Genomic DNA, 22,792 nt, shown 5'->3' on the forward strand with positions numbered 1-22,792 from the left:
AATTAACCAAGAACATCAACAATTGCACACAAGTATAAAGGGAGGGGCAACTCCCAAACAGTCTGCCCAACAATAATATATTATAACAGTTCTTAATACATTATCAAGTATACTTGGCAAAACTCCAAGTCTATACTTAGAATAATTTACAACCAAGGCATAGACAGCCTTTACAATACATGTGCCAACCTCATACGGTAGGAGGGTGCTCACCCGAGACACCAAGAACTCCTCCTTTAAGTTCTGCACACAATCACCTCAAAACCGCACTCTTTCAACCTACGACCAGCTCCCGGTAAATCTGCGCACTTCCTTCTTGAGCGCATGAGTTATGCGCACTTAACTGCGCCCTTTTACCCCTGCTCCAAGCGTAGAAGAGATATGCGAAGTGCTTGAGCGATGATGCTCCAAATGAGCTTTAGGCTCACTTACTTATACACATTCTGCGTGAGTTTTGGGAGGGGTGTCCAACCTTAAGGCCGACCCCATAAACCTTCGCTCAATGCCCATATGTGTGCCCTTCACAAGTCGGCCCAACTCCATAAGGCATCGCATATAAAAGAGAGTCGAACACTTAGTTTATTTTAAGTGTCACTTGCTATCGTCGCATTTTATCGTCGCACAAGGAGCGCCCGCCCGTCACACGTCCGCCCGCTCGTCGCACCCGTGTGCGCCCGCCGTGCCGCGCGCCCGTCGCTCGCCTGCCCGAGTTGCGAAGGCCTTACATCCTCCTCCACCTGAAATCGTTGTCGTCCTCGACAACATACCATCCCGGTAGTTCTCCACCAAGATCATCATCAACCATGATGTCAACTCCTCCACATAAGGCAAACATCCCTGCAACATATGTAGAATCCCATCTCCATCATGCTCCACCTTAGCAACCAACTGTCACCAAGATACTCCATACTAATGTATGTCATATATCAGATGTCCATGACCACCTTGTCACAATCTCCTCATGCTGCTCTCCACCATGGAAGGTTGATCCCTCCAACTCAAGCTACATGTCCACCGCAACAATGTGTCAAACTCCATCATATCATCATCACCATGTGCAAAACTGCCCATGCTATGTCAACAAGTGTTAACACACCTCAACCATGTGTCAACATCTCATCTCAACAATATAACAGTAGTCATCTTGATCCATATGTCATCATGTGAACTTCTGTCATGATACTCCAGCATAATGCCAACACATCTCTGTACACTTCGCGACCCCATGTCTGAACTAGTTGGGTAGCTAATCCAACCATCACGCTCAATCCATGAGAGTGAACATCCTCATGTCCTCATCAACTGTTCCTCAAACATCTGCCACATCCTTGACTCATCAAGAATCTACAATCCATGCTCAGGTCCATGGAAATTCCATCCATCTGCAACATGTCATGATGCTTGATGCCAAGCCATCCCTGCACCATCAATCATACCTGCTCAACATGTTTAAGGACTCACTGCCATGAGCAGCTAACAATGAGCCCCATCTTCTCCTTTCATCTAAGAATATGTAGAGGGAGTAGAGCCTGAAGGCTCTCCCTCACTAATCAACTCAATCCATCTATCAGGATCCTCAACCTCCATCCTTTGTAGATATGCCTCCCGGTCTTCCTTCTGGACATCCGGCCTCACATACACCTCCTCATCATCATCATCGTCCTCCACTAGCTCTAGCCTTCTTGTCAAATCCAAGATGCTATCTGAAAGTGATCTAATGACCAATGACTGCTCCACAAGCTTTGCCTCAACAGTGGACAACCGCTTGTTCACTTTCTCCTTATCCTCCATTTGCATTCCTCCTAATTTTTTATCAGGTTTTGTCACACCAATGGTTGGAACACCAATGGGTACATCTTCCCTTCCATCATAAATGTAGAGTTTTCTCAAATGTGGTACAACCATAGCCTCAAATTGTTTCATGAATTCCATCCCCAATACAGCTTCATAGTCATCAATTCGCACTATAGTGAAGTCCACCTTCCCGGTCCATTCACCAAGTGTAGTGTCCACCTTCTCAGCTATACCAAGAATCCCCATAGGAGGAGAATTCACTGTCTTCATTTGTGCCTTTACCGGTACAAACTTCAGTCCAATTCTTCTCGCAGTATCTTCACTCATGAAGTTGTGAGAAGCCCCACTATCCACCATAGTGAGTACATCAGCACCTCCAAACTTCATCTGAACATACTCCAATCTGTTCCTGTCAGGATCTCTCCTAGAGACCACCTCCGTAGTAGCAGAAGCACCAAGTATCTGCATCATCCCTACAGAAGCACCTTCATTCTTTCCATCGGATTCAACCTCTTTCTTCAAGGCCTTGAGATGCCTTACTTCAAGAGCTAGGCAATCCCACTTTTTCTGATTCAATTCATGTCTTATCTCTAGCTCCTTGAATTCTGCTTCAAGTAAGACCACCTCCTTTGCAAGTTGAGAGGCTTCTTCCTCACTCTGGTTAGAAACCCCTTCTTTAGCCAAGGCACGAAGAGCAATCCTTGTTTCAAACAATCTTTTGCTACAATCTGCAAATCCTTGTTTTACTTCCCTTGACTCTTCAAGTAGACTCCCTTCGAGTTCTTCAAAGGTAGCATAACCCAATTTCTGCAAGATAGACATTTTCACCAAGTCACCTGCAATTAGAACCAACCCTTGTTCCACTTCGTGTGAAACGGTTTCCCTCACCTGCAGTACCTTGTCAAATTTCCAAGTGTACCCACACTTGCTTCACCAGCTTCAAACCGAGCTTCTTCAACCCTGAATCGAGCTCTGATACCACCTGTCACGCCCCCAAGCCTACGGTAGTCTTTCAACCGTGCCGGCGAGGTGCGGCACCACCGAACACTTTCTTTTTAACAATACTCGTGCACATGGACTACGCCTAATTCACTTGTCCTTACTTAGTTTGTGTTTCGCAACCAAGTAAAATGCATTTATCCTTTATACTTAATGAAGCCCATACTCATTCATTATCCAAATGCAATTAACCAAGAACATCAACAATTGCACACAAGTATAAAGGGAGGGGCAACTCCCGAACAGTCTGCCCAACAATAATATATTATAACAGTTCTTCAATAATACATCATCAAGTATACTTGGCAAAACTCCAAGTCTATACTTAGAATAATTTACAACCAAGGCATAGACAGCCTTTACAATACATGTGCCAACCTCATACGGTAGGAGGGTGCTCACCCGAGACACCAAGAACTCCTCCTTTAAGTTCTGCACACAATCACCTCAAAACCGCACTCTGTCAACCTACGACCAGCTCCCGGTAAATCTGCGCACTTCCTTCTTGAGCGAATGAGTTATGCGCACTTAATTGCGCCCTTTTACCCCTGCTCCAAGCGTAGAAGAGATATGCGAAGTGCTTGAGCGATGATGCTCCAAATGAGCTTTAGGCTCACTTACTTATACACATTCTGCGTGAGTTTTGGGAGGGGTGTCCAGCCTTAAGGCCGACCCCATAAACCTTCGCTCAACGCCCATATGTGTGCCCTTCACAAGTCGGCCCAACTCCATAAGGCATCGCATATAAAAGAGAGTCGAACACTTAGTTTATTTTAAGTGTCACTTGCTATCGTCGCATTTTATCGTCGCACAAGTTCGGAGGTTCGTCGCACTTCGTCGCCCAAGGAGCGCCCGCCCGTCGCACGTCCGCCCGCTCGTCGCACCCGTGTGCGCCCGCCGTGCCGCGCGCCCGCCGCTCGCCTGCCCGAGTTGCGAAGGCCTTACAGAGTTGGTCTCAGAGGGAAAAGCCTTACGCTGTAATTATATTGTTTCGCTTACGACGTAATTATACTTGCTATAAATTGATGTCTATGGTCTCAGAGGGAAACACCTTACGGCGTAATTATACTTGCTATAAATTGATGTCTAGCATTTATCTATATAGTTACAATAATTAATACTATATATCCAAAAAATAAATTACATTTCATTTTATATTCCCTATAACATTTGTTTATATAACAATTCTAACAATTCTTTTAGTTAATAAAGATATATAACAACCAATCTCAACCCTCAATTTAGGATTATCACTATAAAAATATTCAATCGCATTCCTACTCCACACATGTCGATCCTTGAAAATTGGAGAACTAGATCCACGACATTGTTGAGTTTGCTTCCGCATCTGTTATAGATTTCTTCAAATAGAAATACTCTAAAAAATGTCACTGACAAAATCCGGAAATTCCTTTGAAGCAAGGGGATGTTAATATCGTGTACTCGTATCTGTGCTGAGATGGATAATGGTATTATTTTACAATGTTATGGGCAAAGTTTACCGCAATTACTGGACCATGAACAACAACAATTTAAGTCTGATCCTTGTCCAACATTGGGACATTTTGATAGGACTATGAACAACAACATTTTAAGTGTAATATGTGTCACAGATGAGGGCATTTTGCCAAGCATTGGCAGCTTCACACACCTCATCCTGGGTCAAATCACCCTCAGCTTGCCAGTACAATGTCTAAGGGAAACCTAGAACAATGCAATGAGGAATGTTATCAATAAAGGCCAGTGATGAATTAAATAAATGACACAGTTTCACAGTGAAAAAATAAAAAAGGACCCCAGATTTAAGCCCGGTCGATTTCAAACCCTACCAGTCTCCCCCAGTCCACCAATGCAACAATCCCTAAAGCAGTGACAGACAACAGAGGAAGAATGTCATATGTCGTTGTTGGACGCCGGATATAAAGATGTTCAAACCATCGGAGTCGAACAGAATGTAAACAATCGATCATTCATGTCGAGCCAAAGACATTCACAGAAGAGAACGAAGAATTAAAGGGTTAGTCTTCAAAGCTAGAGTCCAAAAAAAATAAAAAAATATCGCCACAGAACAAATGCTATAACAAAGAGCGCAGAAGGGGGCATTCCGAGAATTAAACTCGGGACCTCTCGCACCCTAAGCGAGAATCATACCACTAGACCAAATGCCCTGAGATACATACTGACCTTCTGGTAACCCTCCACTGCAAGTGGAATATAGAACATGAAATTCCTTTTCGGGGATTCCTTTTCAAAACGTGACTTTCAGTGTTATAAATTGAATTGAACCCACGCCCTCTTTCTGTGAAAGGTTCTTGGAACTTTTCAAATGTTCGAGTCAGAAGTCCTCTTCTGTGAGGATTCTTGGAACTTCTAAAAATATTACATATCACTGTCAGAAGTGGGATTTAAACTCACGCTCAAAACTTTCAGTGTGAGAAACCGGATTGAAGCCCACACCATCTATCTGTGAAAGGTTCTCGGAACTCTTCAAGATGTTAAAATATTCAAAAGTGGGAATTGAACTCGCAACCGGGAATTGAACTCGCAACCTCTGGCACACACCGTTAGTGAGAATGGGAATTGAACACACAACCTCTGTCACGCCGTTAATGAAAATCATGACGGTTAATAAAAATCATACCATTAAACAAAATTCTGTGTCTAAATTCTTTTGGAATGTTAAAATATTCACCATCAGAAATGGGAATTGAACTCGGGACCTCTTGCACCACCGTAAGTGAGAATCATGCCACTAGACAAGATGCCCTACGTTGGAGACTGGAGTTCTGGTAACCCTCCACTGGAAGCGGACTTTAAAACGGGAATTTCCTTTTCAAAACGTGACTTTCGGTGTCATAAGTTGAATTTGAAGCCACACCCTCTTTCTGGAAGGTTCTTGGAGCTTTTCAAATGTTAAAGGCAAACGTCCTCTCCTGTGAGGGTTCTTGGAACTTATAAAAACGTTATAAACATTCACTTTCAAAAGTGGGATTTAAACCCACGCTCAAAACTTTCAGTCTGAGAAGTCGGATTGAAGCCTACATCATCTATCTGTAAAAGGTTTGGAACTTCTCAAAAGGGATTTAAACTCACGCACTCCATCGAGGATAAGAATTTGAGCCTGACGCCTTAGACCACACGACCATCCTAACAGATGCACAATTAGAAATGCCGCCTGAGACCACTCGGCCATCCTGACATCTGGCGCCTTAGAGTTTAATTACTTATATTTAATTACCTATCTGAAAGGTTTTAATATTTTTAATTTTTATTTTGTAATTGTTTTGTATGCGTTATAGTTACTTGAATTTTGAATATACAAGAAATGCATGCTAATTATTACACAGGGCTAAGTTGCTTTATAACCTATATTTTTTTTTATTTGTGTTGATTTTTTTATTGTTTATAATTTATGATATTTGTAAAAGTGTAGTGTAATTTATAAATGAAATAGGTTTTGTTTTTTTGTTTTTGTTTTTTTGTTTTTTTAATGATGGGAGTAGTTTTCTATCTAAGAATTACTTTACCATATTTCGAATTAAGTGCTTCTAAGGTCGTTCTTACAAGGGTTTTTTTTGGCGTGGTTTTGGAAGTATCATTAATGGCCTGCGTAGCCATAGAATTGTATTGGTTGAGATCTATTAACTTTGTTATTATATGGTAAACATACTATGATATTGGGATCACCTAATAATGGAAACTACAACCTTAGTCACCATCTCTATATCTTGTTTACTTGTAAGCTTTATTGGTTATGCTTTAATTAAAATCTGGCAAAGATTTATAACCAGTATAGATCCATCTTAAATATGGATCTAACATGAACTTAGAGAGATCAAACATAGTTTTTTTTTATGATATTTGTTTGGTTAATTTTAATTAAAATTTGGCAAAGATTTATAACTAGCATAGATCCATCTTAAGTATCGATCTAACATGAGCCTAAAGAGATCAAATTTCTTCATGTGCAAATTTTTTTAGAGTGCAAAATATAATGTGTTATTTTTCATTGTGTAAATTGTATTTTTGAATGCTAAATAGAGTATATGTAGAACCAAATAAAAATTTTAACAATAAAAACTTAATTCTTTTTTTCTATATATAGATATATATGAAGTTGATATCAACATAAATTAGTTAACATAGATCTTCAAATAGTTTATTTAAATCTCTTGTTGAAATATTTTTGAAAAATATAAGATTTAAACATCTGATTCACACATTTTTTTTACTTCTAATTACTTTAGAGCATATTCATTTTTTTTAATTATAGCCTGTATTATTTTTCTATTTAGAACATAATTTTTAATTTTATTTTAAAGGAGCACGGACTGATGGACAAACTTACACATCCCCTCATACTCGGTTGTAGAATGAGTCTCTCGGCTCAAAAACTTCGTGTCATCTACCTCAAATTTCAAGATGCCTTAGGGTGACGAACAAGCAAAGGACCAAGCCTCAACCTAGGGTTTTTGGGTTTTCAGTACAAGTTTTGTAATGAGCTATCCATGTTGCATAATGGTGTTAATGGCTCTAAAGATTTGATATCAATTATTGCTTGCAAAATAAATTAGGGTGGTAGTATCAAAATTCTAGTCATTTTTAGTAGTTTATCATCACTACTCCTTCAATCCATAGAGACAATGGAGGGGAATTTCAAGCACCCAAAGCAAGGAATTGGAGGCACTGTTGTTGTCCTAGGCTGCTTTATGTAATACAATACACTCCCTTAAAAGAATAGTAGTTAGGTTGGTTGTTCATCTCTTTCTTTTGTGTGAGTGGAGAGGCAATGGCCAAATACTTCACTATGTGTGGCATCAGGAACTCTAGTGTTGATAGAAATGAAACAAGAGCCATGATTGCCATCTTCAGTAGGAGTTATTGCTTAAGCAAGCCATGACGAAGATTACCTAAACAAGCATACCTCTAAAAGATACATGATTGCCATCTTCAGTAGGAGTTATTGTTTAAGCAAGCCATGACGAAGATTACCTGAATATGCATGCCTCTAAAAGATACATGATTGTCATCTTCAGTAGGAGTTATTGCTTAAGAAAGCCATGATGAAGATTCATTCAAGGATTGAATTCAGTTATGATTGGGTCATTTTAAGATATTTTTCTTAATAATGCAACATGAATGATCATGAAAATAATGAAAAGAAAGGGGGAGCCAAAAAATGTAAATGTACATGGTGAAAATTTTAGGGGTTGTTGTAGGAGCTATAATAAGACCCACTTGCACACACTGTCTATTATTTTTCCTACATATATGTTATCAACATAACACCCATCACACACTCCATACCATACTTCTCCTATCACTACCAAACTCCCTAACACTCCATACCATACTTCTCCTATCACTACCAAACTCCCTGAGGCAATTTTTTTTGCGCTCACCCCTCATCATTTTTTCAATAACCCTTATTCGCCTATTATCCTACTTTCAAACTTTACTAGACACCTGTCTCAACATCTTCCACTCCTATTTACCTTATCATTCCTACTATCCACTTTCACTTCACATATTATCTTAACATGACTACATCAACCATTTGAAAATTGGTCAAAGTTAGTAGCTATATTATCTTAACATGACTACATCAACCATTTGAAAATTGGTCAAATTTAGTAGCTCAACTAGTACATTTAGCATCCAAACAACATGTAGAGAAATGAGAAATCAGCCAACATTGGTTTTCGATGGTAGCAACGGTGATATATTCATGTGATATATTCTATTTTCATTACCTCTAGTTACAAATGTGATGAAAATAAAATCAATATCAGCCAAGGAAATTTCAAAATGTCACCTCATTATTGGAGAATGACACCTCTGGTTGGGGGAGAGAGGTTCTTATGATTCACGCATTGTCATATTTGGTAAGATTTTGCCAAATCTAGCAAAAGCATCCTCTAGATACATAGTGTCAACCAATTCTTTTGAACTAGAAATCTATTATATTTAATTAATCAATTTAAGTTTGTAAACTTGTAAATTATAATGCAGAATATATGCAAGACTTAGTTTCTAGTTTGTTTATTGAAAATTACTTTGTAAACTGACTATGGTTGGAAACAAAAATCTAACTATGAAAAATAACTTACACTAGAAAAAATCAACATATTCCTGATTCTAAACAGGTTAGGATATTCCGACACATAGGAAATAGTTAAGTATAACTTGGTCTAGTATAGAGTTAGGTAAAGTGTGTTTCTTTACTATGTAAATTTTGTAACTTACAATCCGACGGTCACGATATGTAGTGATCCAACGGTTCATTCTCTCCTCGGTATTATCGACACTTGATCCGTGGCTTAACACCCGATTGGTCCATTATCTCTATCTAAAGAGCATGGAGGGTCATTTGTAGGTTAACCGTTCATGAGAGAAGCTTATGTAAATTTTCATTATTTTATTAATAAATTGCCTGAAGTGGCCGCGTTGGCTCAGGCCGTGGACTGTTTCCCTCTTTGAGGGTTTTAACCACGTCAAAAGTACTGGTGTATTGATGTGCGATCTGTTTGTGAGCGGTGTCCTTTGGTGTTTTGTCTGAGGAACTTACCCTATAAATTCCTACATGGTATCAGAGTTATTTGAGGGCCGCGTCCGTTGGTGATCCAAATCTGAAGCCCGTAGAACTGCATCCAACTATCGTTTCCTAGATCTACTGTTTCTGACTGCTTTCGGGCCGAGAGGACTGCTTTGTTGTGTTGGGAGCATCTGTTCCAGTGAGGAACCCCTTTCGTTTCACGCGAAAAGGTTTCTGGTAGCCCTAGCTGCGTCATTTTTAAGATTTGGAGGTATACAGTGTTTATTTGCAATTTACAGTTATTTTCTCTCTGTTTATTTCGGTTTCGGTTTATTTAGCCTTTTTTATTACTAGATCTATACCTTTCATTTCTGCTTATGCTCTTTGCCCCACGACTCTATTCGATCTAGGCAAATCAAAAACAAAAAGGAAGGATTTTTCTCATGTGTATGCTCTTTTCCGCTGCGCCTTAGTGTGATCTCGGAAAATCAGAAACATTGAGGAAAATATTTAGTTTCCGGCTAAAGCTAAGTTCGAGCTATAAGGTTCGTTTTTTTTGTATGTCCGTGTTGGGTTTTGTGTTTTTTTGTTTTGTAGGGAAAAAGAGATTTCTCAAAGCAAGCACGCAACCCAAAGCTTCAACCTCTCTCTCTCTCTCTCTCTCAAACTTTTTGTATAGCTCACTTGGTCCAAAGCTAATTTATGAGAGTAGAGGTCTTGAGTTCAAGTCTCATTTTTGTGGAGGCGGATTTTTCATTTCCGCACATTCCCGCACTTCGTCGGCGACTTTATCAAATTTTCTTCAAAAAGCCATAACTTCTTCATCCAGAAGCCGTTTTCAGAACCGTTTTTTTTTAAACAGCCTAATTTTTCGAGATCTTTCCATTGGAACACTTAGTTTCAGCATCTATAGCTTCAGTTTCTGTTAAAATGGAAATTCCATGCCAAGTTATTCTTGACAGCACCAACTATTTCCAATGGTGGTCCTAAATTGTGGATTTACTTAGAAGTAAAGGTCTCTACAGAATAGCCACAGGCCAAGAAACCAAACCAAAAGATGAAGATAAGGCATCTAAATGGGAAAATAGGCAAGATCAAGCACGTGGATTGATAGGGATGTTTATTTCTCTAGATCTTAGATTCCATATTGCAGAACTTGATACTCCTGATGAAGCACTGAAACAGATTACTAAAGTCTTTGGAATTAAAAATGAACTTAAAGCCCATCAACTTGAAAATAAGTTGCTTACATTGGACCCCAATAATTTTTCTTGCATTGAAGATACTTTGTCCAAGTTCAAGACCCTTAGACTTCTCTTGGAAAGTGTTAAGGTTAAGAAAGAAGATGGTAACCTTATCTATTCCATTCTTACTAAGTTGGGACCAGCCTACTCTGTGTTTGTTTCCACCTTCCATTCTACAAGAGAAGCCTTCATTTCTCAAGGACAAGACTACAAGTCCCCTTCCTTTGATTCTTTTTGTGATTCTTTAATAAGAGAACAAGAAAAACTCTTACACCTTGGTCTTCTTAATCTTGGAAACTCTTCTAAGAAAGCGTTAGCCGCCCAGCAGCAACCAAATCCAAAGAATCCTAAGAAGTTGTATCCTAAAAAGAATGGTCCTAAACCAAACAAGGTTCCTAAGCAATTTCAGCCGTAAAATGAAAAATCATTTCAACAAAATGATAAGACAAATAAAAACAAAGGGAAGAAGACTGATAGACATTGCAACTTTTGTAATCGAGATGGCCACTTAGAATCCAAATGCTTTAAGAATATGGAAGCCTTGGAAGCAGCAATGAAGAAGCATAACATCCATTTGGAGCACTCTTCAACTTCAACTTCATCTTCAAGAATGGCACTTTCTACATGTGGTTGTCAAGCATCTCGGTATGGCTATGCACTAAATGTATCTTCTTCTTCTCATTCTCATGAGTGGCTCATTGATTCTGGAGCTTCTTATCACATGGCCAAAAACAAAGCCATGTTTTCTTCTTTAAATGATTGTAACACCAAAAATATATATGTTGGTGATGATAGATCTCTTAGTGTTGTAGGGACTGGAACTGTTCATATAGACAATGGTCAGTTTAATGATGTATTATGTGTTCCACCCTTATCCTGCAACCTTCTATCTCTATATCAGATAACTCATTCAGGTGAAGGTAAAATCGTTGAATTTTCACCTCACGATGTTGTAATTAAGGACCTAAGAGGTCCTAGACAGATTTTAGCTATTGGCATTGCTGATTATTCTACAAGGTTGTATAAGTTTCACAACTTTGGGTCATCAAATCTTCTATTAGTATTTGTTGCTCATAATGATGAAGTGAGCAAACTTTGGCATGAGCGATTTGGTCACTTAAACTATCGCTCTCTTCAGAATCTATGTAAAGAAAATACGGTGACAGGTTTTCCAATGGTATCTTGCGGAGATAGTGTTTGTTCTGGATGTGTACTCGGAAAACATCATTGGGACAGTTTTGAAAAATGTGCCTCTTGGCACGCCTCAACCCCTTTACAGCTTGTGCATAGTGATTTATGTGGTCCACTTCCAGTTGTTTCCTTCTCTGGCTACAAGTATTTCTTAACTTTCATTGATGATTTCTCCATACGCACTTGGGTATACTTCTTAAAACTCAAGAGTGAAGTATTTAACATGTTCTTGGCCTTTAAGGCCTTTGTTGAAAAACAATCTAGACATCAAATTCTTAAGCTAAGATCTGATAATGGCGGAGAATATGTTAAAAACAACTTCATCAACTTTTGCACTAAGCATGGAATTCAAATGCAACATACTATTCCATATACTCCACAACAAAATGGTGTAGCTAAAAGGAAGAATCGCACCTTAAAGGAAATGGTTAATTTATGCTTCAATCTAAAGGACTTAGTCTTAATTATTGGGCGGAAGCAATTAACTGTGCAAATTAATAATAAATCGCACTCCTACTAAGGTTTTAAAGAATATCACTCTAGAAGAAGCATGGAGCTCAATTAAACTAGATGTAAGTCACTTTCGTGTTTTTGGAAGTGAAGCATGGGCCCATATTCCAGATGAGAAACATAAAGCTTTAGAACCTAAGAGTGAAAAATGTATTTTTGTTGGATATTCTGAAGATGTCAAAGGATATAGACTTATTCCACTTAAGTCCAAAAATGTTATCATTAGAAGAGATGTAAAGTTTTCTGAAAATATATCGGCCTACGAGCCTAGTTCGGTGGATGTGCCACCTCTCCCTATCTCTTCTACTTTTGAAAATATTTCTTCTTCAGATGATGAAAGCGAGGATGAAAATCCTCCCCCACCTTCTCAGGATCCTCCTTCAACTCCTCAACTTCCAAAATGGGTCCGTGCTACTCGGGATGCAACAGGTGATCTTGACGGTGATCCTACAGATCAGCGACGTACACGTTCTCAGTTTGATAGAGCCTCTTCTTTACTGGCTCAAGCTTTAGTGAATTATGATCCTGACACATTTGCATAAGCTTCAGGCCATCCAGATTGGGAAGCAACTATGAATGAAGAATATCATTCATTATTGGCAAATGATACATGGGATCTTGTTCCTCTACTAAAGGGACGAAAACTTGTTAGATGCAAATGGGTCTACAGAACCAAGTATGGACCAGATGGGAAAGTTGATAAACATAAAGCTCGTCTTGTTGCTAAGGGTTTTTCACAAGTTGAAGGCATTGACTATACTGAAACCTTCTCCCCTGTTGCCAAAATGAACTCTATCCGCCTTGTTCTTTCCCTTGTTGCCTCTTTCAAATGGGAAGTCCATCAGATGGATGTTAAATCCGCCTTCTTGCATGGGGACTTGCATGAAGAAATCTATATGGAACAACCTATTGGCTTTATACAAACAGACTCCAGCCTTGTATGTCGGCTTAAGAAATCCCTTTATGTTCTCAAGGAAGCTCCTCGAGCTTGGTATGCCAAAATGGATAACTTTCTTTTAGAAAATGGCTTTTCTAGGTGTCATTCTGACAATACTGTCTACACCAAGAAAGTGGGCAAGTCTCTTATCATTCTTGTTCTTTATGTTGATAATCTTATCCTGACTGGTAGTGATCCCAACCTTATAAACCATGTGAAGACTAGCCTTAAAGGGAAGTTTGAAATGACAGACTTAGGACACTTACATTATTTTCTTGGTCTTCAAGTCTTGCAATCCAAGGAAGGTATTTCCCTTTCCCAGTCCAAGTATGCCTGTGATATTCTACGCCATTTTCACATGGAAGACCGTAAGCCAGCCCGTTCTCCCTTTCAGTCTGGAGTCAAACTTTTAGTCACTTGTACTTCTCCTGAAGTTGATGCTACCTTATACTGTCAACTTGTAGGAAAACTTTTGTATCTAACCCATACTCGTCCTGACCTTTCCTTTGTTGTTGGCCTTGTTGCTCGGTTTATGCAAAACCCATGTGAAAGTCATTGGAAAGCAGCTAAAAGAATACTTCGTTATGTTCGAGGTACAGTTCAGTTTGGGATTCATTACAGTGTCGAAGCATCTCCTCTATTGGTTGGTTTCACTGATTGTGATTGGGCTGGTGACCCTGATGATCGGAAGTCTACTGTCGGTTATGTGTTCACTCTTGGTTCAGGACCTATTACATGGGCTTGCAAGAAACAAGGTGCCATTTCTCTTTCTTCAGCAGAGGCAGAGTATCATGGTGCCGTAGAAGCTAGTAAGGAAGCCTTGTGGCTTCGTCAGATCCTGTCAGAGTTTGGCTTTCAGCAGCAGCATCCGACTACACTTTGGTGTGATAATCAAAGTGCCATTCAACTATGCAAAGGTCCAGTCCAACATCAACACAACAAACACATTGAACTGCACATGCACTTCATCGGAAAGCTCATCCACGACCATGTTCTTGAAGTGCAATATTGTTCAACAGATGATCAAGTTGCAGACATCTTTACACAAGCTCTCACAGAGGCGAAGTTCACTAAACTTCGATTTATGGTTGGAGTTCAGGAAGTTGTCACTAAGGGGGGATAGGCTCTAGTGCCTCCTTCCTTCTCCTATTGTGTCATATTTGTAAATCCTTCAATCCTATCCCAAGTTGTTCTTAAGGGGGGATGTTAGGATATTCCGACACATAGGAAATAGTTAAGTATAACTTGGTCTAGTATAGAGTTAGGTAAAGTGTGTTTCTTTACTATGTACATTTTGTAACTTACAATCCGACGGTCACGATATGTAGTGATCTGACGGTTCATTCTCTCCTCGGTATTATCGACACTTGATCCGTGGCTTAACACCCGATTGGTCCATGATCTCTACTTAAAGAGCATGGAGGATCATTTGTAGGTTAACCGTTCATGAGAGAAGCTTATGTAAATTTTCATTCTTTTATTAACAAATTGCCTGAAGTGGCCGCGTTGGCTCAGGCCGTGGACTGTTTCCCTCTTTGAGGGTTTTAACCACGTCAAAAGTACTGGTGTATTGATCTGCGATATGTTTGTGAGCGGTGTCCTTTGGTGTTCTGTCTGAGGAACTTACCCTGTAAATTCATACATGGTATCAGAGTTATTTGAGGGCCGCGTCCGTTGGTGATCCAAATCTGAAGCCGGTAGAACTGCATCCAACTACCGTTTCCTAGATCTACTGTTTCTGACAGCTTTCGGGCCGAGAGGACTACTCTATTGTGTTGGGAGCATCTGTTCCAGTGATGAACCCCTTTCGTTTCACGCGAAAAGGTTTCTGGTAGCCCTAGCTGCGTCATTTTTAAGATCTGGAGGTATACAGTGTTTATTTGCAGTTTACAGTTATTTTCTCTCTGTTTATTTCGGTTTCAGTTTATTTAGCCTTTTTTATTACTAGATATATACCTTTCATTTCTGCGTATGCTCTTTGCCCCGCGACTCTATTCGATCTGGGCAAATCAGAAACAGAAAGGAAGGATTTTTCTCATGTGTATGCTCTTTTCCTCTGCGCCTTAGTATGATCTCGGAAAATCAGAAACATTGAGGAAAATATTTAGTTTCCGGTTAAAGCTAACTTCGAGCCGTAAGGTTCGTTTTTTTTGTATGTCCGTGTTGGGTTTTGTGTTTTTTTGTTTTGTAGGGAAATAGAGCTTTCTCAAAGCAAGCACGCAACCCAAAGCTTCAACCTCTCTCTCTCTCTCTCTCTCTCTCTCTCTCAAAATTTTTGTATATCTCACTTGGTCCAAAGCTAATTTATGAGAGTAGAGGTCTTGAGTTCAAGTCTCCTTTTTGTGGGGGCGGATTTTTCATTTCCGCACATTCCCGCACTTCGTCGGCGACTTCATCAAATTTTCTTCAAAAAGCCATAACTTCTTCATCCGGAAGCCGTTTTCAGAACCGTTTTTTTGAAACAGCCTAATTTTTCAAGATCTTTCCATTGGAACACTTAGTTTCAGCATCTATAGCTTCAGTTTCTGTTAAAATGGAAAGTCCATGCGAGTTATTCTTGACAGCACCAACTACTTCCAATGGTGGTCCTACATTGTGGATTTACTTAGAAGTAAAGGTCTCTACAGAATAGCCACAGGTCAAGAAACCAAACCGAAAGATGAAGATAATGCAGCTAAATGGGAAAATAGGCAAGATCAAGCACGTGGATCGATAGGGATGTCTATTTCTCCAGATCTTAGATTCCATATTACAGAACTTGATACTCTTGATGAAGCAATGAAACAGATTACTAAAGTCTTTGGAATTAAAAATGAACTTAGAGCCCATCAACTTGAAAATGAGTTGCTTACATTGGACCCCAATAATTTTTCTTGCATTGAAGATACTTTTTCCAAGTTCGAGACCCTTAGAATTCTCTCGGAAGGTGTTAAGGTTAAGAAAGAAGATAGTAACCTTATCTATTCCATTCTTACTAAGTTGGGACCAGCCTACTCTGTGTTTGTTTCCACCTTCCATTCTACAAGAGAAGCCTTCATTTCTCAAGGACAAGACTACAAGTCCCCTTCCTTTGATTCTTTTTGTGATTCTTTAATAAGAGAACAAGAAAAACTCTTACACCTTGGTCTTCTTAATCTTGGAAACTCTTCTAAGAAAGCGTTAGCCGCCTAGCAGCAACCAAATCCAAAGAATCCTAAGAAGTTGTATCCTAAAAAGAATGGTCCTAAACCAAACAAGGGTCCTAAGCAATTTCAGCCTCAAAATGAAAAATCATTTCAACAAAATGATAAGACAAATAAAAACAAAGGGAATCAGACTGATAAATATTGCAACTTTTGTAATCGAGATGGCCACTTAGAATCCAAATGCTTTAAGAAGATGGAAGCCTTGGAAGCAGCAATGAAGAAGCATAACATCCATTTGGAGCAATCTTCAACTTCACCTTCATCTTCAGGAATGGCACTTTCTGCATGTGGTTGTCAAGCATCCCGGTCTGGCTATGCACTAAATGTATCTTCTTCTTCTCATTCTCATGAGTGGCTCATTGATTCTGGAGCTTTTTATCACATGGCCAAAAACAAAGCCATATTTTCTTCTTTAAATGATTATAACAGGGTAAGTTCCTAAGACAGAACACCAAAGGACACCGCTCACAAACAGATCGCAGATCAATACACCAGTACTTTTGACGTGGTTAAAACCCTCAAAGAGGGAAACAGTCCACGGCCTGAGCCAACGCGGCCACTTCAGGCAATTTATTAATAAAAGAATGAAAATTTACATAAGCTTCTCTCATGAACGGTTAACCTACAAATGACCCTCCATGCTCTTTAAATAGAGATCATGGACCAATCGGGTGTTAAGCCACGGATCAAGTGTCGATAATACCGAGGAGAGAATGAACCGTCGATCACTACATATCGTGACCGTCGGATTGTAAGTTACAAAATGTACATAGTAAAGAAACACACTTTACCTAACTCTATACTAGACCAAGTTATACTTAACTATTTCCTATGTGTCGGAATATCCTAACATCCCCCCTTAAGAACAACTTGGGATAAGATTGAAGGATTTACAAATATGACACAATAGGAGAAGGAAGGAGGCACTAGAGCCTATATTTTAAACCGAATCAGTTTTAAACAGTCACTATATAAAGGGTTTGCCAAAAACAATCATAAAATAATTAAAATTATAAAAACAATCACAAAATAATTAAAATTATAATTCAGAAATTTTATAGTTAAAAATAATAATAATAAATTCTTTAATTAGTTAGATGGTTCATATGAATAGCCTCCATTTTATTGTCACACCACACCAAACCATAAATAACAAAAATTAAAGAATAAAACCAAAATACATTCAATAAATTGTAACAACTAAAGGGAAACTAATGTAAAAAGGAGCAATGCTTCCCTTACAAGGAGGCCTCCTGGCTCAGTTATACATTGGTAAAGCAATTGTATAAACTGAGACGGACAAAGAACTCTTAAAATATAAAATTGCTCATGAAATAAACTTGGACGGGCCAATTAATTCAATAGCAACAGAGCTTATATTAAAAAGTAATGTTTGTCCAAGATCATAGTGTCTTTTTAGGTTCACATGATTTCCATTTATATATATTTTATAAGGACATGATTTTCATTTATATATATTTTATAAGGAAAATAACACACGTGTATTCAATTTTGGATCTAAACAATTTGCCTTGTCAGAATTTTTTTTTCTAATTATTAAAAGAAAATTTTGGATTTAAACAAAGAAAGAAAGGGAAAAATTATTTTAACGTCTACAAGGCTAAAGATAGCTTATGGGACAGATTGTTTCTTCGACAAACCCCTCGCTAAATAGATTATCCCAAGAGCTAGCTACCAGACTTTCTCTGTTGTTTTTGAAAGTCTCACATTCTAAAATGAAATGTTTTTCTGTTTCCACTTTTCCGGAAGAACAAAAAATGCATACTCTTTCCTCCCACACTTCCTTTGACCTTTTTCAGCGCCTTGTTTCACAACGGAGTTTATGAGAATTAGTCCTAGTCCTTAATAAGCAATAAGAATTTTGGCTCTCCAAGAGATATTGACCTCTATGTATACTTTTGGTTGATGACTATGAGTAGAATTAAACAATACATTCATTCACCACGGGCCATTACTTCAAGAGAATCAATCAGATATTGGCCATTATTTGAAGCGTTTCAATTAGACATAAAAATCCAGAAACAATAAGCATATATATACCTCTTCAACATATAACCTGCAATATGCAGGGTGGTAAATCACAATAAAATTCATCCATATCATAGAGAAATTCATGCATCTTGTGCTGGATGAAGATTCTGCCACTTGTACACGTGTTAACTGCAAGTTTTACTCGTCTCCTATGTTGATCTGGAAGGTCTTTGGTGGAACTGATAGGTGAATAGAAGCTACAATTGTGCTCCTCAGTTGAAGCTACAATTATGCTTCAAAAAAATTGTTTAGTGGCTACAGAATTGTAATTGAGTTGTTTTTTTTCAAAGAAAAAAACCTTCATGGATTATATTAAGAGAATATAAAGATCTGAATTACATAACATTGATGGGGGACAAAAGAGGTGCCCAGAAACAGATAGAAAAAAAAAGGGCAGATTCTCCGGGAACTCCAAAACTAGAACCCAAAAAAACAACCTTCACATCATATCAGATCCTTTCCGATTGTTTCAGACCATTCAGCCATGGAAGAAGAAAGAAAACACTGTGAGATAACATGATTATTCACATTTCAGTAGCGAGCTCGCAAGCCTTGCCCTGGAAAAGAGTCACATTCGATTGATACTGAAGTCCTGGATCAGACTTTTTTGACTGATTATCGGCCTATTGCAAAGAGTCATGACATGCCATAATGCACTGCAAAATTGAGTTCAGAGGCCCCTTTGATTCTTGAAATATATGAGCATTTCTCCATTTCCACAAGAACCAGCAGGCAATGATAAACAATGATCGCCATGATAAACTCTGCTCGCTCCACCACTTAAAACCATCTTGTACAGAAGAAAAGATACGGTAAGGAAAACCAAAAGACAAAGATAGATCGTACCAGATACGGAGAGATGAAGCACATTGGAAGAACATATGTAAATTTGTCTCCTCTGCATTATGGCACATGGCACATCTACTCGGACCATGCCAACTTTTCTTTTGAAGGACCTCCCAGGTTAGATTCCTGTTTCTGAAGACCAGCCAAGAGAATAAAATCATTTTAAGAGGGCATCCAGCTTTCCAGAAGCGAGGAGGGAAGAGCAGACCGGAACTACTGGGATGGGCAGAAAGCATTAATGCATAGATATCCTTTACACGAAAAGGCTGAGTTGCTTTCGGAAGAGACCAAACCAGAACATCCTTGGAACCAGAACGGTGAATCCCCAAGCTATTAAGCTTCTATTTTACAGAGATCCATAGAGGACGCAGCGAAAGAGGCATGTGCAGGTCCTCCCCATCCTTCCATACAGGATTAGAGTGAGACCACGATTTGATCAATTTGTCCCACGTGAAGCATCCCTTTGAATGAAAGAAACAAACCAACGGGGGAGAGAAGGAGATGTCCTGACCGTTTAAAACAGAATCGAAACCTATGAGCATGCTAGATCCCGAGAATAAGTTCCATCTTAAATTTCCCAAGAAAAAAGGCTGAATTTTCCTGAGACTTAGCCAAATTGACGAGCCCTTCCTTATGCCAATGGATCTCCTTCTGTACCAGTACTCTAAGCTCTTGCCTTTTAAGTATTTCATTTTAATAACCTTGCTCCACGGACCATCTCCAAAAATACCTTTGTGAAAAGACTTGCAAAGGAGAGCTTTCCCGAAAGGGCGCATGTCTAAAAGACCCCAACCCCCTGCCTTCTTCGGCTTTGATATAGAAGCCAACTTGACTAAATGAAACTTTCTCGGTATTGCTTGTCCTCCCCAGAGGAAATTGGCAGCCAAGCAGTTCATTCTGTTGATGATACTTGCAGGAAGGAAAAAGATGTGTGCCCAGTAAACTGCCAATTGTGATAGAACTGCCTGCACTAAAATGAACCTGCCAGCTAAAGAAAGAAATCTTGACTCCCAACCTGAAATTTTTTTATAGAATCGGTCCAGTAACCATTGCCAGTCCCTTTTGGAATTGCCTTTTGCCTTTAAGTTGAAACCCAAATATTTGACCCCTTCCTTGATCGAAACCGAGGCAATGCCTATCAACTCAGAGATCCATTGGATTGTTTCCATGTTTGTATCATTGTGATACAAAGTAGACTTGATCTTGTTAATAACCAAACCAGTTGCTTTCTGAAACTTTGCAAGGATTTCATTCAGGCAATACCAGGAAGCCCTGCAGAGCATAGCAAAAATGAGGATATCGTCAACAAAGAGATTGTGTGAGAGGAAAACGTCCTTGCAAATCTTGATCGGTCGGCATCTCCTTTCTGCTACTGCTTTGTTGATCTGTAGGCTGAGAGAGTTCATCACCAGTATAAAAAGCAGAGGGGAGAGGGGACAACCCTGACGAAGTCCTCTCTCCGCTAAGAAGAAAGATGAAGGAATTCCATTAATAATAACTGAATATCTGACATTCTCAACACATGACATTACCCAGTTGATTCCTTGAGATTTCAGCCCAATTTTTGCCAACAAAATTCTTAAGAAACCCCAGTCAACACAATCGTATGCTTTTTTCAAATCAATCTTAAGGATAGCCGCGTCCATATTGTTTGACAACATTGAGAACAAACTTTCCTGGGTCATGGCAACAACATCCAAAATGTTCCGGTCTTTTAAAAAAGCATGCTGGTCCCTTGATATGAAAGAGTTTAGAATGGGCTTCATCCTTTCAGCTATGATTTTAGATATGATTTTGAACAATATATTACATAGTGAAATAGGCCTGTAATCATGGAATGAGTCTGATCGTTCCTTTTTAGGAATAAGAGCAATCAGTGTGGAAGAAATGGCACTGTGAATACTACCTGCCATTCGGGAAGCCTCCACCATCCCCAGCAGATCCGCTTTGAAAAGATCATAGAAGTGAGAGAAGAATTCGATTGGCCATCCGTCCGGCCCGGGGCTTTTATCCTTTTTGAATGCTTTGATAACTCTTAGAAGTTCCTCTTCTGAAATCGGCTTAAAGAAGCTTTCATTTGCTGCCTCATCGAACATTTCCGGCACCAATTCAACTGCCCAGAGGACATCATGAATGTTAACCTCCTGCCTTCTATATTGATTCTGAAAGAATCTTGTTGCTTCTGTGGAGATTTCTTGCTGAGAATAGAGGAAATCTCCTTTACCATCTTCGATCCTCCAAATAGAGTTTTTCCCTCTTCTGGCATTTGCATAATTATGAAAAAACTTCGTATTCTGGTCCCCCTCTTTGAGCCAAATGGCTCTGCTCTTTAGTCTCCAAGAAGCCTCCTCCTTTAGCAAAAGGAATTGTTTCTTTTTCTCCAAATTTCTTATAAGGCCTTTTAGTTCTAGAGACAAGCTATTCGGATCTGCTGAATTTATTAGGAGGTCCAGTTCCTTTTGGATGTCATTCAGTTCCTGTTTATCCTTCCTTTTCTTTCGAATTTTCCAATCCTTTACCACAGTTCTCAGACTTTGAATCTTTTCCCGAAATGTCATGAAGGGGGCCATTTCAGATTCCAGAAGTTCCTTCCATTTGTTTGATATAAATTCATTAAAGGACTGATCTTCTAAATGAATCCTGTTGAATTTAAATGAGTAACCGAGCCTGAAATCCTTACCACGCCATTCGAGGAAAATAGGTCTATGGTCAGAAGTGAAATCATTCCCAATAGACGAAACCGGCATTCCCAATTTTCCAATGATGCTTGCATGAATGATGAATCGATCAATTCTCTTGGCAATATAAGCCTGTCCCGTCCTACTGTTATCCCAAGTAGGCTTCATTTTATTGGGCATGATATCCACCAGGTTCCTGATCAAAAATTCCTTTCGGAGCCTATCAGCCAGAGGATCTATTTTCCTGCATTTACCCCAGCACTCATCAGAACTTAAAGTCACATTTAAATCGCCCGCTATCATCAACGAATCAATCTCAAGAATTTCCGATGCAAACAGCCTTTCCCAGAAGGAAAGTCTATTTCTATAAGGAGCGTAAACATTTAGAATGTTGAAAACTAAAGCATGGCCCCTGATAGATGCCGAGATTAGTATTCCCGCACAACATTTAAAGGCTTTAGCCTTTATCCAAGCGGGATCCCACAGAACTGCTAGACCGCTCGACTGGCCATTTGCGTCAGTAGCAACCATAAACCACGTCGGAAACATTCTTCTAAAAAAAGCTATAGATGCCTTGCTTGGGTGCATGGTTTCCTGAATAAAGATAATTTTAGGATGGGCCGAGTAAAAGATTTCTTTGAGCGCCATAAATTTAGGGGATGCGCCCAAACCCCTAATATTCATTGAGGCAATGAAAGTCATTTGGAGGACTCTCCAGCCATACATGCTCTAAGAGGTTGAAACTCTGACGAGTCCAAAATTGGAACTTCCACAAGGGATAAATTTCTCACTCCATGCTCAGAAGCTATCGATCTTCCTCT

General features: G+C 39.2%; 1 non-coding gene across 1 annotated transcript; it reads right to left on the bottom strand.

The window, feature by feature from the left end:
* Positions 1-4,889: 4,889 nt before the first annotated feature.
* Positions 4,890-4,961, bottom strand: TRNAP-AGG (transfer RNA proline (anticodon AGG)). The gene has a single exon. It is a non-coding gene; the product is annotated as a tRNA-Pro (tRNA).
* Positions 4,962-22,792: the final 17,831 nt, after the last annotated feature.

The sequence above is a fragment of the Pinus tabuliformis genome, chromosome X (assembly GCF_031772625.1).
Source record: "Pinus tabuliformis cultivar Carrire ecotype Pingquan chromosome X, CPIR1, whole genome shotgun sequence".
Taxonomy (NCBI): Eukaryota; Viridiplantae; Streptophyta; class Pinopsida; order Pinales; family Pinaceae; genus Pinus; species Pinus tabuliformis.